The following is a 9,308-nucleotide window of genomic DNA, read 5'->3' as shown; positions in this document are numbered from 1 at the left end:
GTCTTGCTTTTCCCTACTCATTTATTTTATCTCCTTAAGCTAAGCATGAGGACATGCTAATGTTTAGATGTGGGGAGGTTGATAAACCACTATTTTATGGTTTATATTGTGTTTAATTGAGTGGTTTTTATCAGCTTTTCACCCACTTATTCATATGATTTGCATGATTTTACAATTCCTTCCCAAGCTTATTCCATGGTTGAAAACTTGCTTCCTAGAGATCTTTTGATTACGTATTTTAATTCTCCTTTATACTATTCAATGCTGTGATCTGTGTGTTAAGTGTTTCAGGCTTCATATGGCAGGAATGGCTTAGAGAATGGAGAGGAAGCTTGCAAAAAAGGAAGGAGCACAAGAAATAAAGGAGACAACCAGCGGACAGCGATGCACACGCATGGCTGACACGTGCGCACAATTTGGACAAGATCACAGAGACGCGTACGCGTGCTTGACGCGTACGCGTGGAATGGAGTTCGCACAAATGATGCGATAGCGTACCTGACACGCACGCGTGGAGAAGAAAATTGTCAAACGACGCGTACACGTGAGCGACGCGTAGGGGTGTAAGTTACCGAACCGGACCGAAAATTATCGCAGAACCGAACCGAATTTTACAACAACCGATTAGAAAACCAAAAAAATCGATTTTTTTGTTTTTTTTTTAAGTAAACCGATCGCTTCAGTTTGGTTTTTGGTTGGCTCGGCAAAAACCGAACCGAACCGGACCAAACCGAAGAATGAGGGTTCAATGGTGTGTTTTTACAAAGTTACCCTTTAACCTAGGTATAAAAGGGCCACTTCACACATAACCCTAGCTTTCTTCTTCTCTTTTACGCGAACAGCGAATCCAAAACCCTAGCTTTCTTCTTCTCTTCCACGGTTCCACCTCTGATTCCTCCATGCTCGAGAGAAGGAGACCTTGAGGGAGCCAGAGAGTACTATCCAGTGTCCACCGTCAAGGAAGTCGCCGATCACTGCTCGAAGGTGTTCAGTCATCGCCGTCACCAGGTCACCGTCGCTGGGTCGCCGTCGCCGAGGAGCAATCCATTCACCAAGCAGCAGTCCTGTCACCGAGCAGCAGTCCAGTGGCCGTCACAGTCCAACTCGAGCGACGAGCAACACTCCGGTCACCAAGCCATCTCCTGCAAAAAGTAACTCCACAATGTCTTCTTCGGAGGCTAGAAATTCTGAACATATGTTTTTAGAGATTCTGTTTAGTGATATTGTGCTTGATTTAACCTGAACAATTGTTTTTACAAATTTTGTATGTGGTTATGTTTTTTAGAAATTCTATTTGTGCCTTTGTGCCATTGTGGTTATGTTTTTTAGAAATTCTGTTTTTAGAAATTCTGTTTGTATTGGCTGCATCAAGAACTCACAGGATCATGCATCACTTTCTTTTTTTATTTTCATTTTTTTCCTGGATGAAAAATAGAGACATTCAGTGAATACATTGCTTGTGAAATAATATGAAGTTTGATGTTTAATTTTTGAAGTAGATTCTAAACCCATGTGATCTCTGCTTCACAAGCTGTCAAACTTTAGAATTCAGCTTTAGAAGTCGATATGGAGATTGGGTTTGCTTTCTATACGACCAAGAGATTAAATTAGTACCAAGATAAACACAATAATCTGAACACTTGTGTATAATTAAACCATGATCCTTGGTGCCCTGCAAATATCTTACAATATGTTTTACAACTTTCCAATGAGCTAAAAGTGGACTATGCATGAACTGGCTAACTTTCGTTACTATTAAACTTCTCAGATCCAGTTCATAGTAATTTTAGGGATGAAATCATTGAGATAGGCATTGGACTAGCTTCACTCATTCCCAATTTTGATAGAAGGTCTATTATATATTTTGTTTGGGACAAACTGCACAGAATTTGTCCTATGAACTTCAATTCCAAGAAAATATGATAAGGAACCAAGATCCTTTAAGGTGAAGATTTTGTGCAATGGCTGAATCATTAGAGTAATTTGTGTAGAGTAATTTTCTGTAATAATAATGTCATATACATAACAAGGTATATATAAAATAGAATTGGCTGGATAACGCATCGCTTTATTTTTTATTTTAATTTTTTTCCTAGAAGAAAAATAGAGACATTCATTGAATACATTGCTTGTGAAATAATAACTTGCCTTTTACTTGTTAAATCCAATTATGCCTATTTTGGCGGACTGTTAGAGCTGTTAATGAATTTAAATTCTATTGATTATGTGGCAGTTAGTGAGTATTAAATGATGCAAATAAACTAGCTAGTTGTGGAATTGGTGTGCGAAATTGTGATCACTACTTTTCACAACTCAAATAATCCCTAGTAATGGCCCCAAGAACTTGGTGCTCAATACCATGGCATAAACACAACTTTGCACAACTAACCAGCAAGTGCACTGGGTCGTCCAAGTAATAAACCTTACGCGAGTAAGGGTCGATCCCACGGAGATTGTTGGTATGAAGCAAGCTATGGTCACCTTGTAAATCTTAGTCAGGCAGACTCAAATGGGTATAGTGGTATACGAATAAAGCATAAAGATAAAGATAGAGGTACTTATGTAATTCATTGGTAGGAACTTCAGATAAGCGTATGAAGATGCCTTCCCTTCCGTCTCTCTGCTTTCCTACTGTCTTCATCCAATCCTTCTTACTCCTTTCCATGGCAAGCTTATGTAGGGTTTCACCGTTGTCAGTGGCTACCTCCCATCCTCTCAGTGAAAATGTTCCCATGCTCTGTCACAGCATATGGCTAATCAGTTGTCGGTTCTCGGTCAGGCCGGAATAGAATCCAGTGATTCTTTTGCGTCTGTCACTAACACCCCGCCTACTAGGAGTTTGAAGCACGTCACAGTCATTCAATCATTGAATCCTACTCAAAATACCACAGACAAGGGTTAGACCTTCCGGATTCTCTTGAATGCCGCCATCAGTTCTCGCCTATACCACGAAGACTCTGATCTCACGGAATGGCTGGCTCGTTTGTCAGGCGAGCACTCGGTTGTCAGGCGATCAACCATGCATCGTGTATCAGGAATCCAAGAGATATTCACTAGAGCCTTGATTGCTTGTAGAACAGAAGTGGTTGTCAGTCACTTTGTTCATAAGTGAGAATGATGATGAGTGTCACGGATCATCACATTCATCAAGTTGAAGAACAAGTGATATCTTGGACAAAGAACAAGCAGAATTGAATAGAAGAACAATAGTAATTGCATTAATACTCGAGGTACAGCAGAGCTCCACACCTTAATCTATGGTGTGTAGACACTCCACCGTTGAAAATACATAAGAACAAGGTCTAGGCATGGCCGAATGGCCAGCCTCCCAAAGTGAGTTCAATCATAAAAACATTATCAAAAGGCCCTCTAATACAATAGCAAAAGGTCCTATTTATAGAAAACTAGTAGCCTAGGGTGTACAGAGATGAGTAAATGACATAAAAATCCACTTCCGGGCCCACTTGGTATGTGCTTGGGCTGAGCAATGAAGCAATTTCGTGTAGAGACTCTTCTTGGAGTTAAACGCCAGCTTTTATGCCAGTTTGGGCGTTTAACTCCCATTTAGGTGCCAGTTCCGGCGTTTAACGCTGGAATTTCTGAGGGAGACTTTGAACGCCGGTTTGGGCCATCAAATCTTGGTCAAAGTATGGACTATCATATATTGCTGGAAAGCCCAGGATGTCTACTTTCCTACGCCGTTAAGAGCGCGCCAATTGGGCTTCTGTAGCTCCAGAAAATCCACTTCGAGTGCAGGGAGGTCAGAATCCAACAGCATCTGCAGTCCTTTTCAGTCTCTGAATCAGATTTTTGCTCAGGTCCCTCAATTTCAGCCAGAAAATACCTGAAATCACAGGAAAACACACAAACTCATAGTAAAGTCCAGAAAAGTGAATTTTAACTAAAAACTAATAAAAATATACTAAAAACTAACTAGATCATACTAAAAACACACTAAAAACAATGCCAAAAAGGGTACAAATTATCCGCTCATCACAACACCAAACTTAAATTGTTGCTTGTCCTCAAGCAACTGAAGATCAAATAAGATAAAAAAAGAATATGCAATGAACTCCAAAAACATCTATGAAGATCAGTATTAATTAGATGAGCGGGGCTTTTAGCTTTTTGCCTCTGAACAGTTTTGGCATCTCACTCTATCCTTTGAAATTCATAATGATTGGCTTCTTTAGGAACTCAAAATCCAGATAGTGTTATTGATTCTCCTAGTTAAGTATGATGATTCTTGAACACAGCTACTTATTGAGTCTTGGCCGTGGCCCAAAGCACTCTGTCTTCCAGTATTACCACCGGATACATACATGCCACAGACACATAATTGGGTGAACCTTTTCAGATTGTGACTCAGCTTTGCTAGAGTCCCCAATTAGAGGTGTCCAGGGTTCTTAAGCACACTCTTTTTGCCTTGGATCACAACTTTATTCTTTCTTTTTCTCTTTCTTTTTCTCTTTCTTTTTTTTTCGGTTTTTTTTTTGTATTCACTGCTTTTTCTTTCTTCAAGAATCATTTTTTTATGATTTTTCAGATCCTCAGTAATATGTCTCCTTTTTCATCATTCTTTCAAGAGCCAACATTCATGAACCACAAATTCAAAAGACATATGCACTGTTTAAGCATACATTCAGAAAACAAAAGTAATGCCACCACATCAAAATAATTAAACTGCTATAAAATTCAAAATTCATGCAATTCTTTTTCTTTTTCAATTAAGAACATTTTTTTTATTTAAGAAAGGTGATGGATTCATAGGACATTCATAACTTTAAGGCATAGACACTAAGACACTAATGATCACAAGACACAAACATGGACAGACATAAGCATTAATTTTCGAAAAACAGGAAATAAAGAACAAGGAGATTAAAGAACGGGTCCACCTTAGTGATGGCGGCTCTTTCTTCCTCTTGAAGATCCTATGGAGTGCTTGAGCTCCTCAATGTCTCTTCCTTGTCTTTGTTGCTCCTCTCTCATGATTCTTTGATCTTCTCTAATTTCATGGAGGATGATGGAGTGTTCTTGATGCTCCACCCTTAGTTGTCCCATGTTGGAACTCAATTCTCCTAGGGAGGTGTTTTGTTGCTCCCAATAGTTTTGTGGAGGAAAGTGCATACCTTGAGGCATCTCAGGGATCTCATGATGAGAGGGGTCTCTTGTGTGCTCCATCCTTTTCTTAGTGATGGGCTTATCCTCATCAATGGGGATGTCTCCCTCTATGTCAACTCCAACTGAATAACAGAGGTGACAAATGAGATGAGGAAAGGCTAACCTTGCTAAGGTAGAGGACTTGTCCGCCACCTTATAGAGTTCTTGGGCTATAACCTCATGAACTTCCACTTCTTCTCCAGTCATGATGCTATGAATCATGATGGCCCGGTCTAGAGTAACTTCGGACCGGTTGCTAGTGGGAATGATTGAGCGTTGGATAAACTCCAACCATCCTCTAGCCACGGGTTTGAGGTCATGCCTTCTCAATTGAACCGGCTTCCCTCTTGGATCTCTCTTCCATTGGGCGCCCTCTTCACAAATGTCAGTGAGGACTTGGTCCAACCTTTGATCAAAGTTGACCCTTCTAGTGTAAGGATGTTCATCTCTTTGCCCCAAATTGAATGCCAACCTTACACTTTCCGGATTAAAATCCAAGTATTTCCCCCGAACCATAGTAAGATAATTCTTTGGATCCGGGTTCACACTTTGATCATGGTTCTTGGTGATCCATGCATTGGCATAGAACTCTTGAACCATTAAGATTCTGACTTGTTGAATGGGGTTGGTAAGAACTTCCCAACCTCTTCTTCGGATCTCATGTCGGATCTCCGGATATTCACCCTTTTTGAGTGAAAAAGGGACCTCGGGGATCACCTTCTTCAAGGCCACAACTTCATAGAAGTGGTCTTGATGCACCCTTGAGATGAATCTCTCCATCTCCCATGACTCGGAGGTAGAAGCTTTTGCCTTCCCTTTCCTCTTTCTAGAGGTTTCTCCGGCCTTGGATGCCATAAATGGTTATGGAAAAACGAAAAAGCAACGTTTTTACCACACCAAACTTAAAAGGTTTGCTCGTCCTCGAGCAAAAGAGGAAAGAAGAGAGTAGAAGAAGAAGAAATGAGGAAGAAGGGAATGGCTTTTGTGTTCGGCCAAAGAGGGGGAGAAGTGGTGTTTAGGTTGTGTGAAAATGAAGGGGTGAAGAAGGGTATATATAGGAGAGGAGGGGCTTATGGTTCAGTCATGTATGGGTGGGTTTGGGAGGGAAAGTGGTTTGAATTTGAATGGTAAGGTAGGTGGGGTTTTATGAAGGATGGATGTGAGTGGTGAAGAGAAAGATGGGATTGGATAGGTGAAGGGTTTTTGGGGAAGAGGAGTTGAGGTGATTGGTGAATGGGTGAAGAAGAGAGAGAGAGTGGTGGGGTTGGTGGGGATCCTGTGGGATCCACAGATCCTGTGGTGTCAAGGAAAAGTCATCCCTGCACCAAATGGCATTCAAAATCACGTTTTGAGCCATTTCTGGCGTTAAACACCGGGCTGGTGCCCATTCCTGGCGTTTAACGCCAGGTTCTTGCCCTTTTCTGGCGTTTAACGCCAGTCTGGTGCCCCTTTCTGGCGTTAAACGCCCAGAATGGTGCCAGACTGGGCGTTAAACGCCCAACTGCTAGCCTCACTGGCGTTTAAACGCCAGTGGGTTCTTCCTCCAGGGTGTGCTATTTTTCTTTCTGTTTTTCATTCTGTTTTTGCTTTTTCAATTGATTTGTGACTTCTCATGATCATCAACCTACAAAAAACATAAAATAACAAAGAGAAATAGATAACATATAACATTGGGTTGCCTCCCAACAAGCACTTCTTTAATGTCAGTAGCTTGACAGAGGACTCTCATGGAGCCTCACATTTTCTCAGAGCAATGTTGGAACCTCCCAACACCAAACTTAGAGTTTGACTGTGGGGGCTCTGTTTGACTCTGATTTGAGAGAAGCTCTTCCTGCTTCCTCTCCATGGTGACAGAGGGATATCCTTGAGCCTTAAACACAAAGGATTCTTCATTCACTTGAATGATCAGTTCGCCTCTATCAACATCAATCACAGCCTTTGCTGTGGCTAGGAAGGGTTTGCCAAGGATGATGGTTTCATCCATGCACTTCCCAGTCTCTAGGACTATGAAATCAGCAGGGATGTAATGGTCTTCAATCTTCACCAAAACATCCTCTACAAGTCCATGAGCTTGTTTTCTTGAGTTGTCTGCCATCTCTAATGAGATTCTTGCAGCTTGCACCTCAAAGATCCCTAGCTTCTCCATTACAGAGAGAGGCATGAGGTTTACACTTGACCCTAAGTCACACAGAGCCTTCTTGAAGGTTATGGTGCCTATGGTACAAGGTATTGAAAACTTCCCAGGATCTTGTCTCTTTTGAGGTAATTTCTGCCTAGACAAGTCATCTAGTTCTTTGGTGAGCAAAGGAGGTTCATTCTCCCAAGTCTCATTTCCAAATAACTTGTCATTTAGCTTCATGATTGCTCCAAGGTATTTAGCAACTTGCTCTTCAGTGACATACTCATCCTCTTCAGAGGAAGAATACTCATCAGAGCTCATGAATGGCAGAAGTAAGTCCAATAGAATCTCTATGGTCTCATTTTGAGCTTCAGATTCCCATGGTTCCTCATTGGGGAACTCAATGGAGGTCAGTGCACGCCCATTGAGGTCTTCCTCAGTGGCGTTCACTTCCTCTCCTTCCTCTCCAAATTCGGCCATGTTGATGGCCTTGCACTCTTCTTTTGGATTTTCCTCTGTATTGCTTGGGAGAGTACTAGGAGGGAGTTCAGTAATTTTCTTGCTCAACTGTCCCACTTGTGCCTCCAAATTCCTAATGGAGGACCTTGTTTCAGTCATGAAACTTTGAGTGGTTTTGATTAGATCAGAGACCATAGTTGCTAAGTCAGAGGGGTTCTGCTTAGAATTCTCTGTCTGTTGCTGAGAAGATGATGGAAAAGGCTTGCCATTGCTAAACCTGTTTCTACCACCATTATTGTTGTTGAAACCTTGTTGAGGTTTCTCTTGATTCTTCCATGAGAAATTTGGGTGATTTCTCCATGAAGAATTATAGGTGTTTCCATAGGGTTCTCCTAGGTAATTCACCTCTTCCATTGAAGGGTTCTCAGGATCATAAGCTTCTTCTTTAGATGAAGCATCCTTAGTACTGCTTGGTGCACTTTGCATTCCAGACAGACTTTGAGAAATCAAATTGACTTGTTGAGTCAATATCTTGTTCTGAGCCAAAATGGCATTCAGAGTATCAATCTCAAGAACTCCTTTCTTCTTATTAGTCCAATTGTTCACAGGATTCCTTTCAGAAGTGTACATGAATTGGTTATTTGCAACCATTTCAATTAGCTCTTGAGCTTCTGTAGGCGTCTTCTTCAAATGAAGAGATCCTCCAGCAGAGCTATCCAAAGACATCTTGGATAGTTCAGAGAGACCATCATAGAAAATACCTATGATGCTCCATTCAGAAAGCATGTCAGAAGGACATTTTCTGATCAATTGTTTGTATCTTTCCCAAGCTTCATAGAGGGATTCCCCATCCTTCTGTCTGAAGGTTTAGACTTCCACTCTAAGCTTACTCAATTTTTGAGGTGGAAAGAACTTTGCCAAGAAGGCATTGGCTAGCTTTTCCCATGAGTCCAGGCTTTCTTTAGGTTGTGAGTCCAACCATGTCCTAGCTCTGTCTCTTACAGCAAAAGGGAATAGCATAAGTCTGTAGACCTCAGGGTCAACCCCATTGGTCTTGACAGTGTCACAGATTTGCAAGAATTCAGCTAAGAACTGATGAGGATCTTCCAATGGAAGTCCATGAAACTTGCAATTCTGTTGCATTAGAGAAACTAATTGAGGCTTAAGCTCAAAGTTGTTTGCTCCAATGGCAGGGATAGAGATGCTTCTCCCATAGAAGTCGGGAGTAGGTGCAGTAAAGTCACCCAGCACCTTCCTTGCATTGTTTGCATTGTTGTTGTTTTCGGCTGCCATGTCTTCTTCTTCTTTGAAGATTTCTGTTAGGTCCTCTATAGAGAATTGTGCCTTAGCTTCTCTTAGCTTTCGCTTCATGGTCCTTTAAGGTTCAGGGTCAGCTTCAACAAGAATGCCTTTGTCTCTGCTCCTGCTCATATGAAAGAGAAGAGAACAAGAAAATGTGGAATCCTCTATGTCACAGTATAGAGATTCCTTGAGGTGTCAGAAGAACAGAAAAATAGAAGAAAGAGGTAGAAAAACTCGAACTTAATCAGATAGAGTTCGAATTGTG

At 41.3% G+C, this 9,308-nt stretch overlaps 1 non-coding gene across 1 annotated transcript; it reads left to right on the top strand.

Moving 5' to 3' along the window:
* The first annotated feature begins 8,521 nt into the window (after window positions 1-8,521).
* On the top strand, window positions 8,522-8,629 carry LOC130963986 (small nucleolar RNA R71). Its single transcript, XR_009080101.1, has one exon. It is a non-coding gene; the product is annotated as a small nucleolar RNA R71 (small nucleolar RNA).
* Window positions 8,630-9,308: the final 679 nt, after the last annotated feature.

Source organism: Arachis stenosperma, chromosome 2, assembly GCF_014773155.1.
Source record: "Arachis stenosperma cultivar V10309 chromosome 2, arast.V10309.gnm1.PFL2, whole genome shotgun sequence".
Taxonomy (NCBI): domain Eukaryota; kingdom Viridiplantae; phylum Streptophyta; class Magnoliopsida; order Fabales; family Fabaceae; genus Arachis; species Arachis stenosperma.
Note: the sequence above shows the minus strand (reverse complement) of the source record. Positions and strands in the feature narration are given on the sequence as shown.